Source organism: Pelobates fuscus, chromosome 4, assembly GCF_036172605.1.
Source record: "Pelobates fuscus isolate aPelFus1 chromosome 4, aPelFus1.pri, whole genome shotgun sequence".
Classification (NCBI taxonomy): Eukaryota; Metazoa; Chordata; class Amphibia; order Anura; family Pelobatidae; genus Pelobates; species Pelobates fuscus.
In genome coordinates this window covers 354,464,198-354,486,361 of record NC_086320.1, presented here as the reverse complement: position 1 = coordinate 354,486,361, position 22,164 = coordinate 354,464,198, and positions in this window count along the sequence as shown.

The window sequence follows — 22,164 nt, the reverse complement described above, 5'->3', positions numbered from 1 at the left end:
ATATATATAAATATATTATTGCCCCCAAGAACAATGGGGTACTATAAGAAATGTTAAACGTTCAATGAAAATAACTTTGCAGCAGGGCCGGACTGGCCCACCGGGATACCGGGAAATTTCCCGGTGGGCCGCGGCACCTGGGGGCTGCTCAGGCAATGTATGTGCCACCGGGTGGCCGGTCCAGTGGCACATACTCTGAGGGGGCCGGCCGGCCGGCCGGCGGCCGCATTGCACGCTGGAGCAGCCAGACCGGGGGGCAGCCTCGCCAGTATGGCAGGGGGAGTATGGTGGGGGCAGGGGGAGTATGGTGGGGGGCAGGGGGAGTATGGTGGGGGGCAGGGGGAGTATGGTGGGGGCAGGGGGGAGTATGGTGGGGGCAGAGGGAGTATGGTGGGGGGCAGGGGGAGTATGGTGGGGGCAGGGGCTGTAGAAAGGGGCTGAAAAAAAAAACGTTTTGATTTAATAAAAAAAAAAAAAAATGCTACAAGTTCTTCCCCCACCCCCTCCCAGAGACTTACCTTGGTCCAGGAGGGAGAACCTTACCCTTGGTGGTCGGATGGGATGGGCTGCACTGGAGGCTGGAGGCTGGAGCTGCAATCAGGACCGCTGGGGAGTCTGGGAGCAGTAGAAGTCCCGCCCCCTTCTGACATCATCAGAGGAGGACGGCTGACTTCACTGCCAGGCTCCTGTGTGCTGGATGCAGGGAGAGAGGTGAGATTAAAAATCCGAGTCTCCAGCCAGAGGCAGGGGATTCGGATTTTTGCGCCCCCCTTCTCTGGCGCCCTAAGGCGGCCGCCTGTGCCGCCTTATGGACGCGCCGGCCCTGACTGCACCCCTCACACATTGCACCACTGCTCCTATACCCTACTACAGCCCCATATCCCAGCAGACCCCAGGTAAGTTGTCAAACTGTTCTTAACCCCTTAAGGACCAAACTTCTGGAATAAAATGGAATCATGACATGTCACACATGTCATGTGTCCTTAAGGGGTTTTAAACGGTTTGACTTCTTACTCTGTGAAGGGGTCCCGGCACTCCTTGCACCATAACCACTACACAGAGCAGTACTGGTTATTGTGCATGGATTTTTTTCCCCTCCCGGGATCAGGCTCTGGATCCTCCAATGGTATATGACATGTATATTAATGTGTGTATTAGTTATATACATATATATACATACAGAAATATATGTTGTACCTTGCACACAAGCTAACCTTCTTTAGCAAATAAAACTGGGTGCATTACCAGGGCCAAATGTCCATAAATCCAAAGTAAATGGCTGCACTCACGGGTACTTCGTTTTAAAATATAACTTTTATTCCAGTTCCATAAAAATCAACGTTTCAGGTGGACTTTCATCAGGATTCAATCCTGATGAAAGTCCACAAGAGGGACTGAAACGTCGATTTTTATGGAACTGGAATAAAAGTTATATTTTAAAACGAAGTACCCGTGAGTGCAGCCATTTACTTTGGATTTATATATATACATACATATATATATATATATATATATACATACATATATATATATATATATACATATACACACATATATATATATATACAAATATACACATATATATATAAATATAAAAATATGCCTTTTATATTTACACTAACATATTTAAAATGAAGCGCGCACCCACAGGACTTCAATATAAATAAGATAACGTCAATTTTTTACAGTTGTGCCGTACATACATTCACTATTTCAGTCCCATTACCAAGCTTTCCTTAATATGTCAAGGTAGTTGGACCGAAACATTGATTACATGCACGTCTGCTTAAAATAAATCAGCACTTTTGTTTATTTTGAAGCCTATGAGTGCTTTTCTTTACGTTGGAGTAATAGTTTTTAATTTTAAGTTCTCTTTTCTAACTCTGTATCTGCACACTATGCTGGCGCGATGCATTATGGGGCTGGTAAATATTTTTTTCCAGGGCTGCTTTTAATTCCCAGTCCGGCCCTGCTTTGCAGTCTTTAGACCTGAGGTAAAGGTGAGCGCTGGGAAGGTGTCCCTACTGTGCCTCATTGTCAGCCAGTCCCTTGAGGCTGTCTTGGGTCCGAGGACCAAGGGCTTCTGTTCCGCGGTACAAACGTTGCGGTTCGCTCTGGGTCCCAATTGGTAGTAGAGGGTCTTGAGGGTGAGTTGGCGGTCGGTGAGTCCAGTCCCAAGGCCTGTATTATTGTGGGTGCCTCTTCCATGGAGGCAAGTGTGAGTTGGAATCCGTTCTGTGGTATCACCAGGGATCCGTGTGCCCCCCATTGATAGGTGATGTCTGCTGCCCTCAGTCTGTTGGTGAGGGAGCTGAAGGTTTTGCGCCACATGAGGGTAGACTTTGTAAGATCCTGGAAAAAGGTTAGGCTAGCGCCCTCAAATATCAGGGTGTTTTACCTTTTAATGCAGACATGACCTGAATCTTGTCGTGTACATTTGGGCACCTGAGTATCACATCTCTGGGTGTGTTTGAGCGTACCTTTGAGGACGTAGGCAGGCGGTAGATCTCCTCAGTGACCATCTTCTTGACCGTGGTGTGAGGCAGAATAGTGTCCAGAAGGCGCCTTGTGTAGTGCGGTAGTTCATCTGGCAAGATGGCTGCCGGGATGCCTCTAATTTTTATATTAGTGCGCCGATGGCATTCCTCCATGGTTGTCTGCTGTGCCATTATGGCTCTTTGTTGCGCCTGAAGGTGGTGCATTGATTCTTGCAGCTCAGCTAGGTGAGTTTGCATGTCTGTAATGTGTTTTTCATTAGTGTGTACCCTGTTTATAGTGGCAGTGATGTCCTTTTTGATGGGGGCCAGTTCTGCCGCAAGGATTTTATGGAAGTCCGATAATAGGATTTTTAAATCATGCCTGGATGTTTGGGTCATGTCTGCTGGAGGGTCTAGTTGGTGTTGTGGCCCTATGTGGGCTTCTGAGGTTGTTTCTGCCTCCGGTTGATCCGTGTGTTGGTAGTGGGGCGCCGTACGCGGCGTGTCCGCGGGAGTAGTTTTAGCCGGAGCAGGCCTTTGAAGCATGGTCCCTATGTCCCGGTTTTGTTCTATGGCTTGTGGGCGCTGTGAGCGGCGGCCCATGGCTGGTGTGTGTGCCGGATGGTCTGACCTTTGGAGGGAGGCTTCGTCCCGCGCTTGTCGCGTTCCGTAGCCGCCGAGTAGTTTCTCCAGGTCTGGGATTGTGAGCGTGGGGTAGGCCCCAACCTTCCGTCTCCGCTTCTGCTGGGTGGAAGCCACAAAGAAGGGCATCGATCGGCTCGGGAGTAGGTAGGGAGTCCAGCTGGGGGCTGGAGGAGGTTGGATCGGCTGAGGGTGTTGGGATTTTTAATAGATTGTGCCCGTTTACTGGGGAGCTTGTCGAGATGGCGTCAGTTTAGCTCGCTGGTTAAGCTCCGCCCCCCACGCTGCTGTATTTTAGCTCTGAATGACATTTGACTTGCGTGACTTATCCGCCACCAACTACGGTTCAAGCTGCCATGTTTTAGGGCACTTTCTGCCTGTGAAACAAACATCAATTTTTCTGGCCGCTGCTACAGCAGCGGCAGCAACAATAACAAATTTTTCAGGCATGTGTACATGCCTAATTTTTAGGCCCACTGGTGCAGCACTGTGACCTTGCTCGGGTCCCAGGTGTGCGGTTCCTAAAATGGCTGCCATATACATGTCCACTGATAGGAGACGCGGAAGGTATTAAACTGATATGAACATTTACTAAACTCACCACTCCGAGTGCTGTTATTTATTTAATTTTTTTGTGGTGAGGCTTTACAGGACAGAGTGCTTCTCCACGGGACATGTTAACTCACGGGCAGCTGGCTCATCAAGGAACCAGAGCAGCTTGAACGAGGTGACCTTGCTCGGGTCCCAGGTGTGCGGTTCCTAAAATGGCTGCCATATACACGTCCACTGATAGGAGACGCGGAAGGTATTAAACTGATATGAACAATACTCCACTCCTATCAGTAGGTCCGTCCCATTGTGATTTATGCCCCCCACCCACCGCGCAGGGATGGGGGCCGGGGGGGAGGAAAGTAGGCCCCCCCATTGTGATTTATGGCCCCCACCCACCGCGCAGGGGTGTGGGCCGAGGGGGGGAGGACAGTAGGTCCCCCCATTGTGATTTATGGCCCCCACCCACCGCGCAGCGGTTGGGGAGGACAGTAGCTCCCCCCAGTGTGTATCATGGGCTTTGAGGACAGGTGTCAATCCATACCTGCCAAGTGACCCTATGTAGGGGGAACAGTCTCTATTCTGCTCTGTGTCAGTGTGTATCATGGTCTCTGTGGACGGGGAACAGTCTCTATTCTGCTCTGTGTCAGTGTGTATCATGGTCTCTGTGGACAGGGAACAGTCTCTATTCTGCTCTGTGTCAGTGTGTATCAGGGGCTTTGAGGACAGGTGTCAATCCATACCTGCCAAGTGACCCTATGTAGGGGGAACAGTCTCTATTCTGCTCTGTGTCAGTGTGTATCATGGTCTCTGTGGACGGGGAACAGTCTCTATTCTGCTCTGTGTCAGTATGTATCATGGTCTCTGTGGACAGGGAACAGTCTCTATTCTGCTCTGTGTCAGTGTGTATCAGGGGCTTTGAGGACAGGTGTCAATCCATACCTGCCAAGTGACCCTATGTAGGGGGAACAGTCTCTATTCTGCTCTGTGTCAGTGTGTATCAGGGGCTTTGAGGACAGGTGTCAATGTTAGGTGATTTCTGCCCTTTATGGATTAAAAGCAGACTCTGCATCAACTGTGTAATTTTCCATGGGAGTTTTGCCATGGATCCCCCTCCGGCATGCCACAGTCCAGGTGTTAGTCCCCTTGAAACAACTTTTCCATCACTTTTGTGGCCAGAAAGAGTCCCTGTTGGTTTTAAAATTCGCCTGCCCATTGAAGTCAATGGCGGTTCGCCCGGTTCGGCGGTTCGCGAAACTTTGCGGAAGTTTGCGTTTGCCGTTCGCGAACCGGAAATTTCGGGTTCGCGACAACACTAGTGCTGACATTCATCACAGTGTAATGTCCTGAAGTGTGACGCAGAGATGTAAAATGGGAAGGGGACACTAGAAGTTTACTTGCAAAACTAAGGCTAAACTAGCCGAGCTGTCACTAAAACTAAGTTTGAGAATTGTTCAATAAAAAAAAAGTTTATAATTTTTTTTTCCAGCTATTTTACAAAAATTTTACCATTCAGTTTTCCATTCAATATGTTAAACTATTTTAGCAGAGTATAACATGGCGCTCATGTTGTATCCATTGTATCAGGTTTTCATCATTTTTCCTTCTATTGGTTACTTTCCACTTGATCTGTTAAGCAAAAGAGGGGAATATTATGTATGTGTATGTATATATTTTTTAAGGTCACTGGCTTGTATTTCTGGGAGGAGTTTGACCCAGGGCTGGTGCGTCCTATAGGCTAAGTAGGCACCTACTTAAGGAGGGCGCCAGCAGTGGCTTTACTGCTTGTCTGGCCACTCCCCTATCAAGTGGGATCGATTATATATAGCGGGCCGCAGCAGCTGCTGGTCGCGTTAGGGGGCTCTAGGGAGCACTTGCTTGTAGACTAGTGCCCAGGAGAATGTTGCATTCACCACAGCCTGCTAAGTCAGAACCCCTCTCCCAGTCAATCACTGCAGCAGCGCAAGGGAGCGTCATTCACTTGCTCCCGCTCTTGCCCTGTACGTGGGGACAAGGGAGTGGGAGAATAACAGGAAATGGGGCTTGTGGAAAAAGTGTAGGCCGCTGGGCGCAGTAAAGAAGACAGGAATGAAGAGCAAAGTGCAATGAAGGTAAGAGAGAATGCACAGTGTGTTTTATAGAATGTGTGTCAGTATATTTCAGTCAGTATGTTTGTGTATGTCAGTCTGCATGGGTCTGTGTGTTTATGTATGGGACTGTGTGTGTGTTTATGTATGGGTGTGTTTGTGTGTGTGTGTGTATGTCTGTCTGTCTGTCTGTGTGTGTGTGTGTATGTATGTATGTATAGGTGTGTATGGGTCTCTGTGTGTCTGCATGGGTTAGTGTGTGTATGGGTCAGTGTATGTGTATGGGTCAGTGTGTTTGACTGTGTATGGGTCAGCATGTGTACGTATGGGTCTGTTTGTGTGTATGGGCTTCTGTGTGTATAGGACAGCGTGTGTCTGCATGGGTCAGTGTGTGTGTTTTTATGAGTCAGTGTATGTCTGCATGGGTCAGTGTGTGTGTGGAGGGGGGCCAGTGTGAGCGTATGTGTGTGGGTCAGTGTGTGTGTGTGTGTGTGTGTGTGTCTGTATGGGTCAGTGTATGCAAGTCTGCATGAATGGGTGGAACGAAAAGGGCAGCAAAAAATGTATCGCCTAAGGTGGCAAAAATCCTTGCAAAGGCCCTGGTTTGACCTATATAAACCCTATCCCCATTCCGTCTCAGGACATCCGACCCACCTCACCCCTTATTTAATTTATTTAATCATTTATATATTTATTCACTCCTCGCCTTGGTGGGACCTCTTTTATTTAGGTCTACCTGTGTGTTGGTTACGGCACACCACAACCGACTTGTCACCACCAATTCATAAACACGTCCCACGTAAGCAAGTATTTATTAATCACTAAATGGATCGTTATTGTGGAGTTGACTCCGGTACGTGCAACAGGTCTGTTGGAAAGTTTTTTTTTTTATCAGTACCAGTTTTGCACTGTAAGTTTTGCCACGTATGAAATAAGTTCCCTGTGTGTGTCTAAGCTTACAAGGAAATCTGGTCTGTTTTAAAATATGAGAAATCATTTTTGTTTAAAGAGCATTTGTGTGGGGTATTTCTTATGTATCCACACACATAAGACTGTTTATATGACCTTCTCTGCTTCGAGGTGTGCAAACCCGTACTGACGTAAACTGAGTTTGCTGATGTTAAAGATAACAAATTCTCGAGTCAGTGGAAAGTTAGGTTTAAGCTGTGTGTAAAATTTATCTTTGCATATGGTCTAAGAACAGAGACTATATCTAATTTAGGTTTTCTGTAAATCTTTTTTTCGACTTTTTATATTAGAAATTGAATTGTTAGACATATGGTGGGAATAATGTAATTTCTAGAGGTCAGGGTTAAAAAAAAAAAAAAAAAAGGATTCTGTGGTGGCGATAACGTGTTAGGAAAGTGTCCTGCAATTATAAGACTGTGAGGGACACCCAGAATATTTAGTGTATATTAAACGGACACTACACAATATCCAAGGAGGTGTATATCAAACCGACACTACATTAGGATTATCCACAGAGGACACATACTCTGAATGTGATGCAAGCCCTCACAAAAAAATATTCATGTTAAAGGGACACTATAGTCACCTGAACAACTTTAGCTTAATGAAGCAGTTTTGGTGTATAGAACATGCCCCTGCAGCCTCACTGCTCAATCCTCTGCCATTTAGGATTTAAATCCCTTTGTTTATGAACCCTAGTCACACCTCCCTGCATGTGACTTGCACAGCCTTCCATAAACACTTCCTGTAAAGAGAGCCCTATTTAGACTTTCTTTATTGCAAGTTCTGTTTAATTAAGATTTTCTTATCCCCTGCTATGTTAATAGCTTGCTAGACCCTGCAAGAGCCTCCTGTATGTGATTCAAGTTCAATTTAGAGCTTGAGATACAATTATTTAAGGTAAATTACATCTGTTTGAAAGTGAAACCAGTTTTTTTCCATGCAGGCTCTGTCAATCATAGCCAGGGAAGGTGTGGCTAGGGCTTCATAAACAGAAACAACATGATTTAACTCCTAAATGACAGTGAATTGAGTAGTGACATTGCAGGGGAATGATCTATACACTAAAACTGCTTTATTTAGCTAAAGTAATTTAGGTGACTATAGTGTTTCTCTAAAATCAGTTTTTTAAAGGACCACTAAAGTCACCTAGGTCACTTTATCTCAATGAAGAAGTATTGGTGCAGTTTTCCTTTAGTTCTAACCCTGCAATGTAAAACATTAGTTGTTTTGTTTAGAAACTGCTATATTTACATTGTAAGGTTAAAGCGGCACTGTCGAACTGCCGAACTTACCTTTCCTCATTCTCTTCCTCTTCTCCCCCTCTCTCAGGATCTGTTATTCTTTTCTTCCTGTCTTCTTTAGTTTTCTTTAAAATCATAAGACAAAGTAGGGACTCTTTGCCTTATGGAGGATTCCTCCGCTTGACTAGCGGAGGAGCAAAGTGTGCTTCATTTCCGTTGGTCAGAGCAATTTTCCCATAATCCTTACCTTTCCTCTGTGATCTCGCTATACTTCCTGTCATTTTAGACGAAACTGACGAATTGCGTTCTAACTGAATGAGAACAGTATGTTCGTTTGTTTTAGAACTCAATTCGGCACTTTGTTCGGATCGGAATTTCATTTGAATGAATAAAACTCCGATTCAATTTGTGCCGCGGCTGCATCTTGCAGCCGCTTAGTAGATAACTCCCTAATTCCCACGGTATCAGGGAGTTATCTACCAAAAGGCTGAAAGACCTAAATTGGCCTTTTAGCCACATTTACTAATACTAAGTAAAGATTACTTAGTATTAGTAAATGATCTGCTCCTACTCGCTATACCGCAAGTAGGGGCATGTCTATTAAACAGTGAGCAGCCTGTGGATGCTCACTGTAAACAAAAACAAAAATTAAAAACCTATTGGCCCCCACCCCTGAACGGTGGGTGGGAGTCATAATGGAATATCGGGGCGGGGGGTGGGGGCCATAAATTACAATGAGGGGGACCTACTGTCCTCCCCCAGGCCCCCACTCCTGCGCGGTGGGTGGGGGCCGTAAATTACAATGGGTGGGACCTACTGTCCTCCCCCCCAGCCTCACCCTTGAGCGGTGGGTGGGGGCCACAAAGATAATGAGGGAGGGGACCTACCGTCCTCCCCCCGGCCCCCACCCCTGCACGGTGGGTGGGGGGTCATAAAGATAATGAGGGTGAGTACCTACTGTCCTCCCCCCGGCCCCCACCCCTGCGCGGTGGGTGGGGGCCATAAATTACATTGAGGGGGGCCTCCTGTCCTCCCCCTGACCCCCACCCTTGAGCGGTGGGTGGGGGCCATAAAGATAATGAGGGGGGAGGACCTACCTTCCTCCCCTCGGCCCCCACCCCTGCGTGGTGGGTGGGGGCCATAAATTACAATGGGCGGGAACCAACTGTCCTCCCCCGTGGCCCCCACCCTTGAGCGGTGGGTGGGGGCCATAAAGATAATGAGGGGGAAGGACCTACTGTCCTCCCCTCGGCCCCCACCCCTGCGCGGTGGGTGGGGGCCATAAATTACAATGAGGGGGAACCTACTGTCCTCCCCCCCCCGGCCCCCACCCTTGAGCGGTGGGTAGGGGACATAAAGATAATGAGGGTGAGTACCTACTGTCCTCCCCTCGGCCCCCACCCCTGCGTGGTGGGTGGGGGCCATAAATTACAATGGGCGTGAACCTACTGTCCTCCCCCCCCGGCCCCCACCCTTGAGCGGTGGGCGGGGGCCATAAAGATAATGAGGGGGAAGGACCTACTGTCCTCCCCCCGGCCCTACTGTCCTCCCCCCGGCCCCCACCCCTGTGCGGTGGGTGGGGGCCATAAATTACAATGGGGGGAACCTAGTGTCCTCCCCCCCGGCCCCCACCCCGGCCATGACAGTGCCGCTTTAAAGCATCCCCCAGTGGATGTCACATGACAGCCACTAAAGGCGCTTCCACAACTCTAACCGAGTAAAACTTGGTCACATGATTTAGTGCTTCCTACAGTATGTAGCATTAATACACTGCAAGATTCTTCTCTAAATTATCCAATTTCCTACTTGCACTGGAATTGTGCAAACTACAAACTAGAACTTTTTATGTGCTGTGTACAGCAAAACATGGTGGATCTGGCAATGACAGCAGCAACACACTATATGAAGGATATTGGACCTCACAAACATTCTGAAAATCTGTGAATTCCTTTTCTAATTATAGAAATGCTTTAAAGGAACTCTTTAGTGTCAGGAACACAGACATGTAGTGCTAGTGTGGCTGTTTAGCTCCACCTCCATGGCTGAGAGCATCGGTCTTGATGAACTCAGCCAATCCAATGCTTTGCGCAGCAAGACACCATGCTGTGCCAATCAGCATCTCCTCATAGAGATGCATTAAATCCATGCATATATATTGGGAACCTTTAATACCTAGTCACCATCACTGGAAACATGAATTACTCCTATGAAAGTCACGCTGTGCCCATTGTAGGTGAAGGGTGTGTGTAATGTTTGTGTATTATTTATTTATTGCTAATTGTTTGTGTGTTCTCCTGTCCTGTTGATGCTTGCTACCAACTAGGAGGATTTGGCTATGGAGCCTTCTGTTGGTTGCAGCAACAGCTTTATTCACTAACTGAATAGCAAGGCTTGCTCATTTTCATATTCAGGTTGATTTGCATATTGCTGATTCTGCAGGCAGGAGAGATAGTTTGTGTTAATTATTATCTTCTCCACCCGCTTACAAATATGTCATGTGTGTTATAATAAGTTGCTGTATGTCTGATATTATTTGGTTATTTGTATTTTATTTAAGCTGTCATAGCAATCCACATGTAATGAGTCTATGGGCTAATCCCGAGAAATATAAAGTTTTGAATGTCAGTTCCTTTTGGAACTCGTGTAGTGTGTGGAGTTTTAGGGATCCCAGTAATGAGTCTTCAGACTTGTTGGCAGGTTGCAGGATCCCTCCAGCTCTGGGATAAATCAAGAGAGCTAGGCATGTGTCCTCAAGTGCCTTTGTAAAGGCAAGAGCAAGCACTAAAAGCAAAAGGCAGAGGGGATGATACCTGCTTGGAAGGAGAGCTTCTGCCTGGTCAGGTGAAAAAGACCCCAGTCAAGCTTTGGTGACTAGGACAGGAGCGTTCCAGGGTCCCTGCAAGGGGCTAGGAAGCGATTGGGCAGAGGTACTTGGTCGGAGTACAGGAGCTCCATCACAACCTTCATGCAGAGTGTGGAGACATTCAATTCCAGGGCTGCACACTATGCAGCACGGGACTAGGAAGCACCTCTTGTGGCCCTTTGAGTGACTGCCTATAGAGTTGTTACTAGGCAGCCTTCTAAACTCTGCCTTTTCTCTGAAAAGGCAGCATTTACAGTGCTCAACTTCCACGGGCAAGCTATGGACACCAGAACCACTACATTAAGCTAGTTGTTCTTGTGACTATAGTGTCCCTTTGGGAGCTAGGTCCATATGGAAACATTATGTTTGTCTTTAAGGTATAACCAGGATAATGTAAAGGCATTACTACCAGTTTAAGGAATTCAGAAAAACTTTGTATATGCATGTGGTTTACACTCTGATAAAATTACATTATATTTCAGACTAAAATTATATACGTTTGGCCTAAATAACTGTATTTTTGTATGCTTAAGGTTATACTCAATACATTGAGAGGTCGCTCAGTGCAGGGGCAGATGTGTAAAATGTCCCTACTGAAAATGACCAGCACCCTGCAATCATCCAGCTTAACTGGCCTTAAATATCCCTGAAAGGCAAATGTTTTTGGTGTTTTATATATTGTATGTTGGGACAGAGATAGGTATTAGGAACCAAGGCAGGGCCTAATGATTAAATTCTGAGTGATCTTGCTAGTAAGTATCTGTCCAGAAATGAAACGCAACTACCCATGAAGTTATACTGCTTTACATATGTAATTTATGGAATAATTCAAATTGCTTGCTACTGAAGCACAGACATGTTTAGTTAAGGCATGAAAAGCAGAGTTTTAAATTTGCGTTAGAAAAAGAAAGCTGATTCAGCAGTTTTATGCAAAGCAGGTGACATAACTGGCACTTAAACAAAACATGTCAAGGAATCAATGAATCAAAATTTGTAATACATTTTTAAATGATAAGAAAGTTTTTAGTACAAAATCCATCACTGTCAGACTGAGATTTTGAATGTTAACGTTGTTCTGCCATTTTTGACAGAGAGGTACAGTGCCCTCTGCTGTTACTATTATTAACTGCATTTACAGTAAATATATATATATACACACTGCATTTAAAAGAAGAAAATATATATATATTATTATTCTTTTAAATAGTCTTTTCAGGAGCAAAAATTGTATAGGGCGACTTTTCTGGTACACTGCTTAAAGCATTATGATGATGTTAATTTTAACCCTTTATTTAAACTTAAAATATATTTACACATTTAGCCCCTGCAGGATCAACATACTGTCAGGACATTACCTAGCAGGGGAAGGTTCCTTGCTCAGGTTCTGAAAGGTGGATAAGGAACAATGAAAGACTTTGACCTAATCATAATCTGGTCCTTACAGAAACAAGCAGAAGAAAAACAACCCCCCCCCCCCCCCCACCCACCCACCCAAAAAAACTCTCCACCGCTACCCCAGCAAATTCATCAGTTTAAAAAAATTAATTTGCATTTTTTGGTATTCCCTTTATTATTTGGAATTGTAATAAAGAAGAGAATAGTTTTCAATTATGATAACATTATTTAATTATGATAACTATATTTAAAAGAAGAAAAACGGGGGCGAGGCCTGTGCAGCATGGCGGACGGACGCAGCCTGCAAGAGCTCTGGGACAAAGCGGAGTATATGGCTAGTCTTTGAACTCCAAATCCCGGAAACAAGCAATAGACTAGCCGTACCTACTACCGGGGCACCGTGACTCAGTACCATAAAGAGCTCAACGTTGAATCCTGCAGTGACAACCAGGAGGCCTAGTGAGAGCGCTGGGCGGGAGACGCGCCCAATCTCCCGAACCCACGTGGAGCTGGCACTTCACACACCTCACAGAGCCCCGTGTCCCCCCCCCCCTTTGGGCCGGCGGGGGTTATCCCGGCCCACCACTGAACTCCCCAACCCTAATTTGCTGAGACGATCGGCACCCTGGACTCTCACAAAATGACGCATGCCATGTGCTCGCATGAAGTCTGTGACATGCTCATACCCTTCCTGGAAAGGCTGGACAAACTGCTTACGGACTTCTGGGCCAAACTTGAAGGTCGATTTATGGCAACAGAGGGTGAACAGCTTACTCACACCTTGCCCTTGACTACAATGCCGGGAACTCCTCACACCCTCACACAGGCAGAGGCCTCTCTAAAAGGGCCAAGTACCCAAAGTGAGCAGCGGCTCTACAAACGTCATAAACAGCAGCGGACCTGGCAAAGGCACATCCAGCGACGGCACAGAGGCCAGTCTCGCAAAAGAAAACAAAGGCCAACTCGGAAGCAGCAGACGGAGCGTCCCAGGAGGGCAGCCTCGGTGACACAGCACGCAGCGCCTCCCGCAAGTACATTCCTACCAGGGAATCCGCTTTGCGCTACTACTCTCACTTCACAGCCCTCACTCTTCAATGGGGTGCCCCTCAAAATGTGGGACTATGCTCTGCCACCCCAGGGAATTGGATGAGCGGGCCACAGTATCTTGACCCCAGCCCTCAAACGTAGCAACTAAGGGGGACACCCAACTTATGCTTATAGTTTACCTCACATTTTTGTTCATTATGATTGCCCAATAGCACTTGAGTATAATGGCCGCCCATCAGAGCTTTACAGTACTTAGAACACCTGTGCTGCAGAGGGCTTATCTCCAGTTGTGTCTCTCTTTAAATTTGCCCAGCATGTTGATCCAATCTACTATTCAGTTTGATAATGCTACATGATACCACCCTGCAATTATAAGCCCTCAACTGTTTGCATTGATCTTATCTGGCTTCACCTTACTTGTGTGCAATGTATTGGCAGGATGGGGAGCGGGGACCCAGTAGTCTTTCCCTCTTGACCACCTAGCTTGTTAACCAACAATTTATGTGTGTGCCAGTTTTTTCCTATTGACAAACCTAGCATATAACCTCATGCACATACTAGTCTTGTACTCACTTGAACGGCACTTATTGTCAGTTTGAATCAATTGTCATGTTATCTGTTTTTCTAGACCTAGACAATATTGTTACTCATTCTTGTTACCTTTCTAACACAAAAAAAAAGTGCAACATATCTTGTTTTTTTGTTTTTTTTTACCATGTACAACATCTGTCATATCATTCATCAATATTGCCTGGTGTAATTAACTCTGCACTTTGAAAAATAAAGAATTATAAAAAAAGAAGAAAAACTCCAACAACAAAATTACATAGTCTTATATTAGAGGGGCAAAGGTTTAAAAATAATATCAGGAAGTATTACTTTACTGAGAGGGTAGTGGATGCATGGAATAGCCTTCCAGCTGAAGTGGTAGAGGTTTACACAGTGAAGGAGTTTAAGCATGCGTAGGATAGGCATAACTCTATCTTGACTATAAGATAAGACCAGGGGCTAATGAAAGTATTTAGAAAATTGGGCAGACTAGATGGGCCGAATGGTTCTTATCTGCCGTCACATTCTATGTTTCTTTGTAACACAGTCTCTATTTCTGAGTACAATGATTTTCCATGTAAATACTGGTCCTTACAGACCTTTTGTCAAAAGTAAAGTGTGACTTGCTTAACTTCATTAGTTCTATAGAACCCAACTGCTACTAAAAGGGTATATTGTCTTGACATGGACCATTTGTCCTTAAAGGGACACTGTAGTCACCAAAACAACTTTAGCTTATTGAAGCAGTTTTGGTGTATAGATAATTTCCCTGCAGTGTCACTGCTCAATTCTCAGCCATTTAGGAATTAAATTACTTTATTTATGCACCCTAGTCACACTTCCCTGCATGCGACTTGCACAGCCTTCCTAAACACTTCCTGTAAAGAGTCAGCTAATGTTTATACTTCCTTCATTGCAAATTCTATTTAAGTTAAAATGTATTATCCCCTGCACTGTTGATAGCTTGCTAGACCCCCCAACAGAATCATTCTGTGTATGGTTAAAGTTTACTTTAGAAAGCAGGCAATAATAACTTTTAAAGTAAATTACATCTAATTGAAAATGAAACCATTTTTTTTTTTTATGCATGGTGTGTGTCACAGCCAGGGGAGGTGTGACTAGGGCTGCATGGACAGAAGCAAAGGGATTGAACTCCTAAATTGCAGAAATTTAAGCAGTGAGACTGCAGGATCATGATCTCTACACTAAAACTGCTTCCTTAAGCTAAAGTTGTTTTGGTGACTATAGTGTCCCTTTATCAGTTCAAGTGACAAATACAGATAATAGGTAGAGACATTTATCTCCATTATGCTACTCCATTACGAAAAGGTTATATACCGGCGTGCCCTGGGCCAGCCAACTATGTTAGAACCGCCCTCTTTCTATATTTAACAAGCTATTCACCTTGCATCCCTTATACATGCAAATAAACATGGTAACATACATACTAACACCCACTAACATAAACAACAGTATGTTTAAACCTCTCTCCTTCCCCTGAAGCTTACCTCTGTTGGCATAATGGGTGATGAGTAGAGAAAGATCCTATGGGGCCCTAGGCTGGTTACTAGTTTGGGCCCCTACCTCTTCTTTCTTCAAATGGTTAATGGGGACAAACAAATTCATGGTTCCGGGGCCCCTACCTAACCCTTCCCTAGGCAGCTGCCTATGGTCACCTTATGGTTAGTCCAGTTCTAGTAAGGAGAGGAGGCTGATGTGTCTCTAGTGTCTAGTCACAGGGGTAGAATGTTGTGAACAACATTTCCCATAATGCCCTTACAGTCATAATGCTGGCAAAGCATCAGGGGAGATGCAGCGACATCTGGAGCGCTGAAGGTTGCCTACACCAGGTAGTGGTAGGGGAGCCAGAGAGCTATGCACTGGTAGAGCAAGTTCCTTCCTGCTTCTCCCTTGGGCTGCACTTCACTCCTTGTCCTGGCATCAGTTGCCCTAACATCGCAGAGCATAAAGATGGTCAAAAAAAAAAAAACTAGCGCAAAAAAAAAATTCCATGTTCAGCCATGGTGGGCTCCGCGCAGACTGAGCTATGCAGGGCGGGGTAAGGCTTATAAAGCCTTGCCACGCCCTGCAATTAGGCTAAGATCACTCTGATTGGCTGGTTTAAGCCAATCAGAGTGCTCTTTGTCATTTTACACAGCGTGGGAAAATTCCAAAGAATTTTCCCACGCTGTGTAAAATGACAAAGAGCACTCTGATTGGCTTAAACCAGCCAATCAGAGTGTTCTTAGCCTAATTGCAGGGCGTGGCAAGGCTTTATAAGCCTTCCCCCGCCCTGCAGAGCTCAGTCTGCGCGGAGCCCTCCATGGGTGAACATGGAATTTTTTTATTTTTTTTTTTATTTTTTTTTTTTTTATTGCGTCGGTTATTATGGCTTTTTATTTGCCCTTTTTTGGGACTGAAGAAAGAAGATTTTAGAAGAAAGAAAACATCGAATGTTTTTTTTTATCTCATTTTTTTTTTTTTTTTTTACAGGTTTTTAGTTAAAGGTCCCCCCCTCATTATTTTAAGGGTGAGGGGGGTAGGTAGGGAGATAATTTTTTTGGGGGGGGAAGGGTTAACTAGGGTCCCCCCCCCCTTTGTATTTAGGGCACCCACCCACCGCTCAGGGGTGGGGGCCGGGGGGGGCAGTAGGTCCCCCCCTTATTGTTAGTTTTAGGGCCACCACCCACCGCTCAGGGGTGGGGGCCGGGGGGGACAGTAGGTCCCCCCCTTATTGTTAGTTTTAGGGCCCCCACCCACCGGCTCAGGGGTGGGGGCTGGGGGGGGGCAGTAGGTACCCCCTTATTGTTAGTTTTAGGGCCCCCACCGACCGCTCAGGGGTGGGGGCCGGGGGGGACAGTAGGTCCCCCCCTTATTGTTAATTTTAGGGTCCCCACCCACCGCTCAGGGGTGGGGGCCGGGGGGCAGTAGGTCCTCCCCTTATTGTTAGTTTTAGGGCCCCCACCCACCGCTCAGGGGTGGGGGCCGGGGGGGACAGTAGGTCCCCCCTTATTGTTCATTTTAGGGCCCCCACCCACCGCTCAGGGGTGGGGGCCGGGGCAGTAGGTCCCCCCCTTATTGTTAGTTTTAGGGCCCCCACCCACCGGCTCAGGGGTGGGGGCAGTAGGTCCCCCCCTTATTGTTAGTTTTAGGGCCCCCACCCACCGGCTCAGGGATGGGGTCCGGGGGAGGGGGCAGTAGGTCCCCCCCTTATTGTTAGTTTTAGGGCCCCCACCCACCGCTCAGGGGTGGGGGCCGGGGGGGACAGTAGGTCCCCCCCTTATTGTTAGTTTTAGGGCCCCCACCCACCGGCTCAGGGGTGGGGGCCGGGGGAGGGGGCAGTAGGTCCCCCCCTTATTGTTAGTTTTAGGGCCCCCACCCACCGGCTCAGGGATGGGGGCCAGGGGGGGGGACAGTAGGTCCCCCCCCCTTATTGTTAATTTTAGGGCCCCTACCCACCGCTCAGGGGTGGGGGCCGGGGGGGATAGTAGGTCCCCCCTTATTGTATGATATGGATGATGGGAGTGGATGGATGATATGGATGATGGGAGTGGATGGATTTGGGGATGGATGTGGAAGTGGATGGATTTGGGGATGGATGTGGATGATGGGAGTTAATGGATGATGGGAGTGGATGGATTTGGGGATGGATGTGGATGATGGGAGTGAATGGATGATATGGATGATGGGAGTGGATGGATTTGGGGATGTATATGGATGAAAGGAATAGATAGAAATAGATAGATATGGATAGATAGAAAGAATTAGATAGATAGAAATAGATAGATAAAGATGAATAGAAAGAAGTAGAAATAGAGTGTGTATGTGTTTAACAATATTTATTTAAAGTGTGTGTGTATGTTTAACAATATGTGTGTTTGTATGCAAACACTATATATAGAGAAATCTCTATATATAGTGTTTGCATGCGAAGTTTGGAGTAGGAGGAGGGCGGGTATAGAAAGCGAGCTGAGCTGTCAGACAGACAGCTCAGCTCGCGAACGCGCATTCCGCGCACATGCGCGGTAAATCGCTGAGTTTCTTCATAGGGCGGCTGTCAATGGTGCGAAGCCGTGCATGCTCTCTGAGAAGCGTCCTATTGGGCCCCGCGATTTTGTCATTTTGACGAAAAAGGGGGCGCGGCCTGGCTGGGAGCTCGGCACTGGAACGGAGGTACGTTTTTAATATAAAAACGCTCCGAAAATTATTTTTAATAAATGAAAGTTCATATAAAAGCAAGAAGGAAGGCTGGGGGAACTGTCTTTCTTGCTTTTATATGTTGACTATAGAGTCCCTTTAATGGTTTTGTGCAGTGAATTTATAAATGGTTAGCAGAGCGAAAGCCAATGCAAAGTAGGAAATAATTTTTACCAACGGGTTCTATCATGGATTCGAGAAGTGCAGATGCAGAGTCCAGACCTCCCTCCCTGCCTTGGTTTGCCGGCCTATGACCGTAAATGGCATCCATGGCGTCGTACCACTTCCAAGTACTTCGACTGTTTCCACTACGGCTGTTGGCATCCTTAATTTTTTTATATTGGCCTTTCAGCTTTTCAAGCTTTGCCCTACACTGACCCGATGTCCGTTCAAATCCCTCAGCTGCCATCCGCTGAGAAACATCTTTATACACCTTTTCATTTCTCACTGATCCATCAAGCTCACTCTGAATAACGCTATCGCCAATTATAGTTAGGAAAGTGGATAGTTCCTGAGCAGACCAGACCTTGCTGTTGTTTGCAGGCATCCTTCTCCTATTATCTGGACTAAACAGCGACGTGGTGTTTGTATCGCGCTTGCCTTTGACATGAACATTGACGTTTTTCTGTCCGCCAATCAGTGGAATGTATTGTGTGACGCCAGTAGCTCTGCCCTAACCATACCATTTCCTATGGTCCTACATCTGAAGGGGGACCATGAATGGTGCGGTTTGGTTCGGTTGTATGGGCCACTTTCATAATGGAAACACTCAAAATAGCATACCGTACCAAACCGAATTGATCCGCTCAGTGGAAACGAGGCATATATAGGTTGAAGTTTTTTCCCCATTAGTGTCTCACAGTATATCAGTGCTAACAATGACAGCACAGATTTATGCGGCCATGGCACAGTGCAGGGATCTCCCTGAATGAAGCATAGACTACTAGACTGCTCTTCCAAGAGATGTCCATCCACATGGAAGAGAAGTAGTAATCCATGCTGCCTGTGGCTGGGTGAGTTGCAACTAAGTTTCAAAGCTCCAACTGCCTGGTAAGTAAACCGTTTTTTTACTCCTTGATTTAATAAAGCAAAACTGGTCTGGTTCTATATCAGGACCTCCCTAGGTGCCTGCTCCTACTGGACTATAACTCATATCATGTTCAATGAGACTCTGGTTGAGGGTAGTGTGCATTAAAATACACAACAGAAGTAATATCATGGTGAGTCAATCACTTGCTAAACAGCTTAAGCAGAATATCATTGCAGTCAACCTCATCCAATATGAAATTAATGGCCAGAAACAGATTAAGAAAAGAATACTGCAATACCTAGACTAGACAAGACACCAAACACCCTCACTCTTTACTGCTATAAAATAGCTCCCCCAAAAGCTGTTGCTGCGTTACTAGTTAGCACTGTGCAAAATTAACAGAGTTTTTAAAAGCAACTGGCAACTGGATTGCAAAATACATCACAGTGCTACCAAAATTTATTAAATGAAATACTCCAGTATAGACATATTAAATCAGTGACCTTTTCTCAGTGTATCCTTCTCTTAATCAGGATTAGAATTCTACAGCTCTACATAGCAAATCACCATTGTAATGGATGCACAAATTAAACCAGCTACAAAACATGAATTTGTTTATATGGATCGCTAGATCTCAACAGAATTACCCCACTTTAGGAGAAGAATTTGAAATGTGGATTTGCGCTCAGGACGGAGAGAAGCATTTTATTGGGCAAGCCCAGCACTAGTAAGATACTAAGTAGTGAGCAAAAAAAAGGTGTGCTGCCAAGAAAAGTAAAGCTTTTAAGGCTTGAGAAATATAGTTGTGCACATTTTAGTAAAATCATTTTCTTTTGCATTGATTCATTATCTATGCATTTTTGGGGAATAGATTCTCTCTTTAACTCGTATTCTTTGTATTTTGCTTTTAAGCGGAGGCCCTTCCCAGTGCAGAAATAACACTTCCACATTATCAATGTCGACCAACTTGGAGGGCACTCATTGACAGATTGTTGAAACAAAAAAAATGCTTCTTCCATTCCTTCCTTTTTAACTTTGTAGCCCTCTCCTGCACAAATACATCTTCATACTGTATGTATATACTTTAAAAACCGATGACCAGACACCAAAAACAACCCAAACTATATGTTCTTGTTTAGCTGATCTAAATTTTATATGATTTTATATAGTGTCAAGATATTTGAAAGTGCTTTGCAATTTCATGTGAAGCCATCATACATTTATTAATGGGTCTCTCTAAGCACCATAACAACTTTGCATTATTGAAAACGTTATGGTGATGCGTAGTCATCTGCAACCTATCACAGGGTGGCTTATAAATGCAGATATTAAATAAAAAATAAAAAAAGACTGCATTTATAAGCCTGCCCATGGGGGCATATGCATTAAAAGAAGCCCATTTTACTTCCTTTTTTTCAGAACCAGATCCATCACTCAGGAGATTGCTACACACAGTCCACAGTAAAAATAAAAACAAATTAGACGAAGGTTAAACACAAAACACCAGACCTTCATGTAATGTGTTTTGTCCACTTAAATGAACAATTGTTATTTTTCAATTAACTTAAAGATATATTTATACAGAAGGAGGGAGCAGAGCCTAGGAAGCTCCTCAGGGGTATCCCAATATGGAATGAAACAGACACACAAAAGGAAAGTATATGGTGTAGTAGTCAATTGTATATGGGAAGACAGAAAAAAAGAAATGCACTAACAGTAAGGTCTCCTTAAAGGTGCCTGGGTGGTATGATCTCCACCTGGGGATACGGTGTGGGTCTTGGTCCGATGATTATAAAATATTAACAGAACAGATACCAATACAGTGTAATATGCTGATTAATCATAGATCTGTTATGATGCTGTTCAGACCCCATAAACCAGAATAAGAGGCTCCTGATTGGTGGAGTCTCATCTCGGTCAAAGAGGCCTGCCAGGTGAAACATATTAACAAATTTGAAACAGAATGCACTTTTTTTCCCTTGTTTGTTAAAATGTTGTCTATCGCATCCTTTTAAATAGAAAATTGTGTTTTCACTGATCCTTTCACACACTGGTTTTAATTTTGTTTCTGTATTTGTTTCCTACTAATATATGCAGAATGTTTTTTCTGTAATTGGCACACTTAAGTGATGGATTATGAATTTGCCCCAAGACCTTCAGTGACTTGAAATACTCATATCTATAGTTATCAACTGGAGTGAAATATACAGAAAGTGGAGAAACCAATTTAATATCTCAAGCGATAAACCAGACTTGTCCGGGGGGCGGAGCCAAGCTACTGCACTGAATGGCCGCACGCCATCTCAGCTCCGATCAAAACAGCCACTTCTACCCCTAATACACCGGCTACACTCGACATACCGGACACAAAACGGGTGCCAGGGCAGCTGGAGCAGAGATGGGGTGGAAAATGAAAAAATCCAAACCCGACAAGCTGCGGCAGCAAGCGAGTATTGGCGACCTCTGGAAACAGGCACAGGACGCAATGGGCCTAAACATGGTCGCCCTCCAGGATGACTACTCCGACTTCTCGGACGATTTTACAACAGGTCCTGAGGTAGAGCCTACACCAGCACCAAAAAAAATCTCCACAGGTCTCCCCCACAAGCTGATTCATCCCCAGTCACAGCAGCGGTATTGAAAGACCTACTCGCTGGGGTCCAGCTCGCTCTTCAGACCAACATAGCCCAGATACGAACGGACCTGCAGGGCCTGACAGGCCGCATGAGCTCCCTGGAACATGGCGCGAACCAGAATGCCAAACAAACACAGCAGCTGCAACGACAAAATTTAAAATTCTAACACCAGTTAGCGGCACTGGAGGACCAGAGGAGAAGCAGGAATGTAAGGGGCATAGCGGAGGAAACACCGGAGACTGAGCTGCCCCACTTTGTACGGCGGCTCCTCTCAGCCCTCCTGACACATGCCAAACAGATGATCCCCGAGGGGATGTTCCGTCTCCCACGGCCAGCTAAAGCTTCAAGTACCTTACCCAGGGACCTACTGGTTAGTTTCCCTAATAATAGGGATAAAATGGCGGTGATTAATGCTACAAGAAACTAGACCCCCTACGTGTTTGAAAATATGTCACTCTCATTCTACACAGACTTGTCAC